General features: G+C 38.2%; 1 non-coding gene across 1 annotated transcript; it reads left to right on the forward strand.

Moving 5' to 3' along the window:
* Nucleotides 1–1,443: 1,443 nt before the first annotated feature.
* Nucleotides 1,444–1,550, forward strand: LOC145608354 (small nucleolar RNA R71). Its single transcript, XR_014105790.1, has one exon. It is a non-coding gene; the product is annotated as a small nucleolar RNA R71 (small nucleolar RNA).
* The last annotated feature ends 10,379 nt before the right edge of the window (nt 1,551–11,929 follow it).

An 11,929-nucleotide genomic window follows, 5' to 3' on the forward strand; every position in this document is an offset into this window, starting at 1 on the left:
AAGGGGTATTTGAAAGAACGGTCGGCCATTTGTAGAGTAATATTGGTAGCTTTTAATTTACCCATATTTAACTTGGAACACACAGATAATGGCATAACACTAACGCTAGCACCCAAATCACACAATGCATTATCGATCATTAGATTGCCAATATGACAAGGGATAGAAAAACTACCCAGATCTTTTAATTTAGGTGGAGATTTAATTTGAAGTACGACACTACACTCTGCAGTGAAAGCTAATGTCTCTACCTCACTAATAGACCTTTTTCTTGTCCAAATTTCCTTCATAAATTTTGCATATGAATGAATTTGTGTCATTAATTCAGTGAAGGGAACTGTTACCTTCAAATCTTTTACCATCTCCATAAACTTACCAAACTGCTTATCCAAATTTGTTTTCAAGTGACGATTGGGGAATAAAAATTTGATAACTGGATTTGGAGCATTATTGCTCTTATCTGGAGTGGCCACCTTCTCTAGATTTGTACCCTGCAATGTAGAATTAGATATATTAGTACTATGCTTTAGCCCTAAAGGGCTATTAGCTACATTGTCAGGTTTAACGGAATCTAGATTATGATTATTTATTAAAACAGGTTCATCCTCTCTAGGCATAGGGGGCCCTTCATAGTTTGAACAACTCCTTAGAGTAATTGCATAGGCTTGATCCGTAGGCCTGGTCAGCTATGCTGGCAAAGCTCCCTGTTGACGGGCTTGTAGAGTAGCGGAAAGTTGCGCAATTTGATTATCTACAATTTTATTACGTGCTAGTATTGAATCAATTTGGGTATCCCTACTCTCCATGTGCTTCTGCATATTAACCAGCATCGCTCTAATTTCTACCAAAGCAGGGTCGGAAGATGAGGAGGATTGTTGTGGTTGGTTCTTCTAGCCAGCATTGGGGTGGTAATATTTCTGCAGTTGTTGTTGTGGCACCTGTTGTTCTTGTGGTGGTGGTGGATTTTGAATATTAGTGCTCCGTTAGGAAAGGTACGGATGATTCCGGTACCCAGGATTGTAGGTGTTGGAGTTTGGGTTATTTTTCCTATAAGCTTGAAAGGCATTAACTTGCTCCACGGAACTCCTGCAATCTTGTTCCCAATGACCTAAAATTTCACAATTTTCACAAAAAGCCTCGTTAACATTATTATTAATTGCAGAAACATTAGCTACATTAGCAGTGCTAAGATTATCTAATTTCTGGCAGATAGAGGTTAATTGAGCTTGCAAAAAGGATACAGAGTCAACACTATGCTTCCCCTTGTCAGCAAAACCTCTCAGATTCCCATATTGGGAATTATGTATCGCCATATCTTCAATAACCTGACCTGCATCATCAACATTAAGATTCATAAGTCTCCCACTAGCTGTATAGTCCAAGATTATTCTAGATGAATTTCCAATGCCATTGTAAAAGGCTTGGATTAACTGCCATTGTGCCAAATTATTGTGGGGGCATTCTCTTTGTAGGTCCTTGAACCTCTCCCAAGCCTCATATAAAGTTTTATCGGCTTCTTGCGCAAAGTTCTGAATTGCACTTCGTAATACAGTTGTTCTCTCTACAGGATAATATTTGTTATAAAAATTCAAAACAAGAGTTTCCCAGTTAGTTATACCAAGTGAAGTTCTATTTAACCCATTAAACCATAATTTGGCTTTTCCGGTCAAAGAAAAAGGAAAGAGAATCTCCCTGATTTGGTCTTGATGGTATTACAGTACTGACAATAGTCTGCAATATGAAGATTTGGGTCTTCACCCTTAGCTCCACTAAATTGCTTCCTTTCTATCATCATTATAAATTGGGGTTTAATCTCAAACTATACCCCATCAAGAGCCGGAGTGGGAGTAAGGTGTGGAAAATCGGTAAGCTTTGGTTGTGAATAATCACTAAGCTTCTTTGGAGCCGTCATCTATGATTCTGGATCTGATGATACCTATGAATTGCTAGAATCAGTTGGAGGATCTCGGTGATTATTATTATCACCAGAATCCGCCGGAATTTGCTTGTAGAAATTCTTCTGTTTGTGGAAGGATCGTTCGATCTCAGGATCGCATGGGATGTAACCTGATCTGGAACACCTGGGCATAAACAAAGAAAACTAAAAGCAAATATGAGACTTGCCTCAAAGAACTAGCGTTCTCTGAGGAAGAAAGAAATAACCTAGACTACAAAAATAATCAGAAATAAAAATAAAACCGTTTCCCCGGCAACGGCGCCAAATTTTGACAGGCTAAAGTCGTATCACCTAATCAAAAGTAATTCCTAAATCCTCTAACTAATGTATATAGGGAAGTAGGGTCAAATCCACAGAGAAACGAGTCTTTCTATTCCTAAATAAATATTATAATATAGATTATAAAGTAACCAATATATTGTAATAAAAGGAAACTAAACTACGAAGATTAAGAGTAGGGAGAAAACAATGAATAAAAGGCCTAGGGCATAGGTTCACCAATAAATAATATTCCAAGGTAAAAAATAATAATTAATCATCAATGCATACATTAATCGGATCATAAAGGGCTTTCGCTACGTATTATAATCACACAATTAATCTACCGGTATTAAATCTCATCTCTTGAATCTCGACTTAACTATTTATAAATTAACCTGCCTATTGAAACTAGACCTAAACATTAATTCTCATCTTTCGAATCTCGAATCAATATTCTCAAACTCATGCATGAAAGATCTGCGCAATTCTAGTCACAGAGCATTAAATCAATCAATAGGAAATTAATCTAGCATTGACAATCAACAACAATAAATCACCCTTTCATATTATTTATGGATCCCCACAAACCCTAGAAATAGAACTACTCACTCATAATTAAAACTAAACTAATCAAAGCAATAAAACAAGACATGATCAAAGGAATAAAATAAATAACTAAGATTAAGAGAAGAGAAATCGTTACCAAAGAAATCTGGAATTAAGAATAGAGTTAAAAACAAAAGTATATGAGAGAGAAACTAATCCAAAAGTTAAGTAGAGAGAGAAAATCTAAGAAATAATTAAGAAAGAGTAAAAAAAGATCCTCAACTCGTTTTACGGAAAAGTATTTATACTAAGTAAGAATCCTAAACTAAAACAAACTTAAACGACGCTAATCGTCTCCTAACAATAACACGCGCTCGATTGGGCGAGACACCGCCCGATCGGGCGTGCCTTTTTCCTCTCAAGTATGAATCTCGCGCCCGCCCGGGCGCGAGTTCGAGCGCCAGCCTTGCTTCCCTCGCCGCCTTCGGGCGCCAGCCTCTTTGGCCGAGCGACACTCTTGGGCCACTATTTGGACTTCGATTTGGCTTCAATTCTTCGAGCCAATCAGGATTTCCTCTTCGGGTCTAAAATACTTGGTCCAAATTCCCCGGTATCACATATTCCGAGCCCTTAATCACCGGTCCGATGACTCTAACCGGCCCTGGGCTATAGATTCTGGTCGTGCTTCTCCAATGCTCGTAATTGCTCCATAATATCTCGGGAAAATGCTCCAAAAGTGCAAATCCCTGCAAAAGACAACCAAATCTACGAAAGCACTGGAAAACACCAATTAGTAATAAAAGTGGCTCAAAAGAGCCAAAAACACTACCAATTATGACAAGGGACGGGGGTAAAATACTATATAAAATAGACACATCAGTTCCATTTTTGGTACTATTAAGATAGGTTTTTTTACGTATTTTTATATTCGTTTTTAGTCTTTTATGTTGTGTTTTTAGGGAATAATGCTTCATTTGTGTGTTTGTGTGTTAGTTTAGATAAATGCGTGCTTTAAATGGTTTTCTTATTATTTTATTCATTTCTCGGCTATTTCCCTCGCTTCTTCGTTTGTTTGACTTGTTTTGTAGGTGTGTCGAGCTTCCCGGGTTTTAATCATCACGGAGGAAGCTCAAGCGCATTCAAGCAAGTCAAAGGAGCCTAGTTCGGGAAGCCAAGCATGCAAGTCAAGCCAAACCGAGCAAGCCTCGCAAGCACGAACCCCAAGGCAGCAGCCACGCATCTAGCGCGCAGTAGCCACGCACCAAACGCGCAGCAGCCACGAACCTTCGCGCAGCAGCCTTTCCCTTCAGCCGCGGGCGCAGGCTGGCTGGCCGCGGGCGCGAGGTCTACCGCCTCGGGTGCGGGGTTGTTGCACACCAAAATTGCCGATTTTGGGCATTAAGTCCCCGAGGGCTGGCCGCGGGCTCCCCCTTAGCCCCGCGGGCGCGGGCTTTGGCCACGGAGCGTGGTTTTCGGGATGTCCGTTCCCCTCCGCGGGCGTGGTCGATTTCTCTGAAGTCGCGGGCTTCCGGGACTTTTACGATTTTAAGCTTCTTTTCACATTTTGTTTATAGATTGTTTTTTGAGTTTTTTTTATTATAATTCATTCATGTAATTTCTTAGTTTTTTTAGAATAGTTTCTCTCTTAGGTTGGGAGCTTCTCTCTCTAGATTAGGAGTAGTTTTAGAGAGAGAAAGTGAAGGATTTCAATTGTGATTGAGAGATTGAAGATGAACGGTGACAATAGTGTTCAAGATTTTCTCTATTATCAATGAGCATTCTTAACTCTATCTCACCTTATTGCTTTGTTTAAATTCATGTTTGTTTGGATTGATTTTGATGTTTGATTCTTGATTAGTGTAGTTGTTATTGATATATTGTTGATTCTTGATTTCTTTAGTTGGTTAGTTGATAGATGATGATAGTTGAGTAGTTGTTGGCTAGGAATTGGGTGAAACTTGTATGATTGATTAATTGTGATTAATTTGGGAATTGTGTTGATTGATTGTTGAGATTAAAGTGATTAGTGAAGGTTTGCATGTGTGTAATTCGATTAGGCCTTGAGAATTATGCTAGATTGCATTGTAATTGCTTATGGCACAAACAATTGATTTAGGAATTGCAATTATCGATTGGTTTTGATTGTAATTCTCTTAGTTTGTTATTCATAGTGAACCCTGGCTTAACGATTAGGATATAGCTCTTTGATTCCAATTAATTGCTCTTATCATTAGTCTTCACAACCTTTGATTGGCATGATCTTCCCAAGTTGTTGCAATTAACATGATTACTTGTTGATCCCCGTTCCTAGTGTTTTATTTCTATGGTTACTTGTTTTGTTAGTTGTTAGTATTATCCCTTTACCTTTTTGATTTTGACCAAGCTTAGGCGCATAATTGAAAGTGCTTGAACATTACCGTTCCTTTGGGTTCGACCCTTGACTGGCCTCTATACTCGTATTTAGGTTTGTTAAGTGTTTATAAATTTAGTTTGGCCGAGGGAAGATTAGATAACGACCTAGTTTTCCTCTCCTCAAAATGGCGCCGTTGCCGGGGAACGGTGTCTATGTTTGAGTGTTTTTTTTTTATTGCTTGAGTCTAGGTCTTTGTGTATACTTTTCTTATATTTGATTTTTGTTTGTTTTGTGAAAAAAAAAAAGGCATATCTATCATTTCCTCAATTTGACAATGAGCCTTTTTTGTGAATATTTCATTAGACTTGAGGGATTTTTGGACTATAATTGTTGTAGTATTTGGGAGGCTTGTGAGATTTGTTATTTTGGTTTGAATGAGCAAACTAGAAATGAGGTTGAATGCATACATAATGGTGAATTTAGAGCATTGTCAATTGATGATGCTTGGGATTTTCATGTTTGGTTTGCTAGGGATGTTTATGATAGGGGTAATCATGATTCTAATATTGATATGCAATGTCTTGGTTCTTCTAATATTAGCATGAATTCCCAAGATTTGTCACATGATCCCTTAAGTGAACCTAGAACACATGATTTCAATTTTATTTCACCTTTTGTTCATGATGATGAAGTGCGTGCTCAAGTTGATGCTAATGGTGTGTTCTAATATTCTTCATTATTTACCATGCCTTCTTGTGATGTGCTTCATTCCCTTGATGATGAATCTCATGTGTTTGATTGTGCCCCAATCCCCAATATGATTTATATGCTCATGACCTTATGTTGATTCTTCCAACCTTGGTTGTACTTCTTCTTCTCTTGTTGATCCTCAACCTTCTACATCTTTTGAACCTCTTGTTTATATATTTGAGTCTCAAATTAGGTGCATTGAGCTTGATAATGAGCTTGGGCCTAGTAAGGAGATGATTCTTAATTCTATGAGAGGTCAATTAGAGATAATGAAAAAGAATGAGGAGTGTATTGAGGAGGAAAAGAGAAGAGGAGAAGAGTTAAAAAGCCAATTGTAATCCTTGATGCTTGTTTGAGAAAAATCCCAATTTAATGAGTGTGTTTAGAATGATGATGATGATTTTGAGCAACCAAGAGAGTATGAGGATCCTATTGTTGAGCATTTGAGTGATGGTGAAGGAGTTGAGAATGAAGAGATTGTTGATTTTAAAAATCCTAACCCTTCTTCCCATCATGATGAGTCTCAAGTGCATGATTGTGATTCTTCTATCCATGAGTATTTGGACTCGATTGAGGTTCTGACCAATGTGTTCTTTGAGTGTCAAATGAAAACCCATAGCCTTTTGAGTGAGTTCATTAAGAATGCTTCATGGGAGAGAGATGAGTTTGAAATGAATTTGCATCCATTCATGCATGGTTTTGAGACCTTGGGATTTAAAGTTGTTGAGGGAGTTGTTGTTCATAGTTGTGATGGAGGGGATTATGTTGTTCCTCTTGGAGGTTGGATGTTTGAGGGAGATGGATATCATGAGTGTTCTTCTTTTGAGGACTCTATGATTTATTTTCATGCTCTTATTGGTGATTTGAAGCATGGTGGTGAGAAAAAGTTCATTTGTGAGACCATAGCCCCTTTTCTCTTTTCTCATACCCCTTTTTCAAGAAGATTCAACCATATTCCTTACACTCCTATTTCCCTTCCTTCAATTGTTATTAAGCCTATTGGGGACCCTCTTGTCTATGATGATTTTTTTGTGGCTCATTTGTCCCCGATTGAGGAAAAGGGTGATGTTGCCACCCAAAAATATTTCGAGGAGAGTTTGCCTCTTTCTTCTTCTTTTTCTTCTTCTTCTTCTTCTTTTTCTTATTTTGTTGAGTTTTCTTTTGATTCTTTTTCCTTCTTTTGGAATCTCTCTCCTCATAGGTGTGCATTAAGCTTGTTGCATGCCTTATTTTTGTCATGTGCACACTTAATTTCTTATGAAAGCTGTAGTAGTGCATTTGATAAGCTCTTGCGTGCGTTGAATTATTATTTTCGAGAGCGGTCAAGCTTGGACCTTAAGCAAGCCTTTCTCGGGAAGTAACCCGTATTTTAGATTAGATTTTCTTTTGTTTTTATATTAGATTTTTTCTCATGGAAATGTTTTTGTGCCTTTTGCTAAGTACATGACTTGATATACTTTGGTGCTTCGATTTGGATCAAGAATCAAGAAAGGTTGATTCCTATTTTTGCTAGCATATGGGAACAAGGTTCAATTCTTAAGAAAATTAGTTTTGAAAGGTTTAATTGGGTCATTTGCGGGTATTTACACCCACCTAATATCCGATAATATCCTTCCTTGCTCTTTCTCAAGTGGATGAGGACTTGTTAGACATATGTTGGTTTGATTGGATTAATCTCCTTGTTTTCCCTCCTATGGATTATTCGATTTATATTTGAGCATGTTGTCTCATTCAAGCTTGGGGGAGGGTATTCTATCATGTTTGGAGGGATTTTGATCCATATATGCTATGCACCTTTGTATATGCTTTTCCATGTTTCTTTATTTTGAAAAATCCCAAAAAGATTTTTATTTCTATCAAGGCAATTTGCATTGTGTTTTGTTTTGGTCTTGCTCTGCACATATATAATACTTTTGGACTTGTAAACTTGAATGCTTTTCTTCCTAAGTGGTAGTGGACTAGTGGTGTGCACGGTTTGAGAGTAAGCTTGGTTGATTCTAGGATAAAGCATGCTAAGGTAGTTGTCTAGAACTAGGGGGATCATGAAGCCGGATTCTACTTGTTCGTAATATGATGGTAGTTGCTTCCTATAGTCGAATTGACACCCATAGTGAGTTTTTGGCTACATCCGTGTGAGGTTCATTATTTTTCAAGCCTTCAACATTTACTTGCATGGGCGGCATGGATCCTTGACTATTACGGACCTAACATAGAATCTTGACTTATGGTTCCCAAGACCGAGACCGAACCACCTAGGGAGGATAAAGGCATCTTTTCGGGGTGGTAATTTTTTTTTCTAGGATAGTTTTCATTTTCTTCGGTTTTTGGGTTTACATTTTTCTACTTGGTAACCGTTTGAGCCTTTTTCCCTTCTTTTCAAGCCACATCTCTAGATCTTGAGCCTTTTGTTTCATTTTCATTTTCACTCTTGGTTTTTGTGCAGCAATTGTTCATTATTGTTGGAGTTTGTGGTTGAGGAGTTTGGATATTTGGTTCTCTTGAAAGCAAGTTTGTGTTGTGTATATTTTGTGAATAATGGCAAGTGAATAAATGAAAAAGTCGTCCAATGTTAAAAAGGCAAGGACAAAGCATGTGCAAAGTTGAAAAAGCTGTCCAAAGTTAAAAGAGGCGAGGGCAAAGCACTACTAAAGAAATATGGAAAAAAAAAAGTGAAAAATGCAAAAATATTTTTATGTGAGTGTAGGCGTCGTTCGAAGTGCGCCTACGTTAAAGCATGTGGTGAATATGCTTGGCACTCATAGGAAGTGGGAATTGACATATACGATTAGGGACAAGGAAAGTAGGGAGTCGCCAACAAGTTTATAAGGAACTTGTAAACCGTTCACGGATCATAAAAAGGCAACCACGATAAGGGACAACGATAGGCAATAACGATTGACCCGTGAAGGTTACACCCCATTCATAATCCATGAGATTACTAACTCCATATGGTTCGGAACCACGAAAGGAGGATCGGGGATGATGGTACGAAGTGAGTCATGGAGTCACATTCGCCCGTATTAGCCTCTACTCGATTCTTATACTGAAAAGCATTCCTGTGATCTCAAAGGCATACAAAAAATAATTCAATTCGCTCCAAACTATTATTTCACTAAATTGGTTCAATATTAATGCACACATAATTCTAAAAATTTGGTGATCACTTCAATTAATAATAAGATTAAAAAGGATCCTAAACCGGTTGTCCAAATTATCTTATTAGTCGTGATTTTCAATTACATATTCCCTTTAACATGCAATATGGTGATAAAAAAAAATAAACAAATAAACATTAATATTAAAACCAATTTAATCACAATTCCAACAACATAAAAATCGTTAGAAAAATAATAATAATAATAAAAAGAGCATGATCCTTACTTTGAATCTGTTCGTTTGCAACTACAAAATAATAAACGAGTTAGTAACTTCAAGGAAATAATAAAACAATGACTAAATTAAATAAAGTAAAGTTGATTTTGGGGCCAAACCCTCAAACAATTCTACCTTTCACGCCTTGGCTTAAGGATAGAACCACGAGTAAAATATGGACTCCTTTGAGTACTTGAAAAAGGAATTTTGCAGTGAAAAGGGTAGGCTAGTGTTTAGGTTAATAGCATAGAAGAGAGAAAATAAAAATAATAAAATTCTGGTTGCCCCGTACATCAGAAATGAGGGGGTTTTTATAGGGAAAATGTGCTGAGGGAGCACATGGAACCCTAAAATGATGAAAACCCTAAAAAAGTATCCCGTGACACGGTCAGACCGTACCGTGACACGGTCAGACTGTACCGTCAGACGGTACACTTCCCCGTGACACGGTACAGTTTTGGAGTGACGCGGGAAATTTTCAGAAAACGGAATGAAAAAGGACACGGAACGTCCCGTGTCACGGCAGACCTCCCGTGTCACGGGAAGTCCCACCGTCAGACGGGAAGGGTTCCCGTGACACGGTGGCTGTCTGCCGTGGCGCGGGAACTTCCAGTCCATTTTTCCGTCTAAATTCATTTTTAACCCTAATTTCTTTCGGCTTTTTTAAGTGCCGATTGATAATTTCGGGCTTTTTTCTGACTTTTATTATTCGGGCTAAAATAAGAAAATAATTAAATAAAATAAATAAAATGTTTGGGCCAAAAATAAATAATAAAACAATAAATAAAAAGGTTTGGACTTAAAATAAGTTGGGCTGAAATTAAAACTATGCTTTTACCAAACAACAAGACTAATCCATGGACCGTTAAAAAGTATGAATTTAATAAAATACGGTTTTTCAAGCACTCTCGGGATTAAATACTAAACCCGACCAATAGTGGCGGTGAAAGGTTATTTATCATCGGGTTTGGTTTTGGGGAGACATTTTTAGGTGTCTACAGAAGCCCCCACTTTGACTGAGTTTGTAGAAACGTCAGTTTCGAAAACGATAGTCAAAGTAGCCGATAGGGACGGAGAATGATTTAAGACGTTCTGCGATCCTAAATCATTCTTTATACGCCGATACCTGCAGAAAATGTTAATTCCACAGATAAAAGAGTAACGGGATAGAATACGTATCTGGCACCAGTGTGTCGGTGACAAACGAATTTGGCAGCTTCCTAAGCTTGAAGGAATCTACCGAGTGACATTTGTTGAAACGCTTTCCATGCTTTAGGAAAGCCGACTAAAGAGTTTGGTAGTTTTCTAAGCCTGAAGAAAGCTGCCGGATGACGTTTTCCATGACTGAGGAAAGTCGACAAACGAATTTGGTGTTATTCTATGCTTGAAGAATTCCACCGATAATGCCTTCCATGCTTGAGGAAAGCCGACAAAGGAATCTTGTGGTTTTCTATACTTGAAGAAAAATCCACTGATAATGCTTTCCATGCCTGAGGAAAGCCGACTTGGCGGTTTTCTATACTTGAAGAAAAATCCACCGATAACGCTTTCCAAGCCTGAGGAAAGTCGACTTGGCGGTTTTCTATACTTGAAGAAAAAATCCACCGATAAGACCTTCCATGCTTGAGGAAAGCCGACGATTGCTGAAATTGCTAAGTGTATAGTGGTTCGATTATCCCCGAACGTGGGCCGCAGATGATTCACAATTTTAAGCCGATTATCCAACCATATTAAATGTTTAAAATGCCGAAAAATAGACTTTGACACTTGCCAGGGGTAAAATGGTAATTTCAGTCCCCCTTAAATATCAGTTAGAATTTTCCGCGTAATTCTAGCGAAAAATAACCGCTCAATAATCTCGAAAAATCAGTCAAACTAGTCAAAAAAGGCCAGGAATATTCCCTGACCAAGTGCAGAATTGTCGCGCCACGTCAAACACTTCCCGTGACACGGGAATAACTCCCCGTCAGACGGGACAAGATCCCGTGTCACGGGACTCCATTTTTTTCTTTTTTTTCTTTTTCGCTTTTTGAATCGGTCAAAGCACGAACGGTTACTTTCTTGTCTTTAAAAACGCATTTCTGTTTTACTACTTCACCATTTCACATCTCCTCTCTCACTCCAAAAGTTCAAAAAAAAAAAAAAAAAAAAAACCTTTGATTTACCGTGTCTCGTCAAGTTCTCACCGGCGCTCGGCTTGTCTTCCAGTCGGCCGGTTTCTACCAACCGTGTCACGGTTTTCCTGCATTCCCTCTCTCTCTCTTTTTTCTTTTTTTTTTTTTATTTTGCTTTCGGTTTTTTTTTTGCTGCGGGAAGCTACTGTTGTTCGCTGATGCTGTTGTTGTCTCCGCCGGGGCTGCCATCGAGATCACCAGAGCTCCGTCGAGCTTTGAAGCTCACCGTGACACGGGACAGCTTCGCCGTGTCACTTATTTCGTTGACCGTGTCGCTGCGGTACTGCTGGTGGCCGGAATTTTTTTTCGAGCTTTGGAGTTCGAATTTTCACCAATTTGCTGTAATTTCTTGCTATTTTCCTCATTTTCGACTCTCTACAAACATCCATGTAAGTTTCCTTTGATTATTGCTTTGAATTTGCTTCACACAAATAATTTCATGACAAACCCTAAAAAAAAATCAATTTGGGGGTTTTTGATTTTGAAGTTTTATGTTGAAATTCTTGCCATGATTTT

Source organism: Chenopodium album, chromosome 2 (genome assembly GCF_948465745.1).
Source record: "Chenopodium album chromosome 2, dcCheAlbu1.1, whole genome shotgun sequence".
NCBI classification, from domain to species: Eukaryota; Viridiplantae; Streptophyta; class Magnoliopsida; order Caryophyllales; family Amaranthaceae; genus Chenopodium; species Chenopodium album.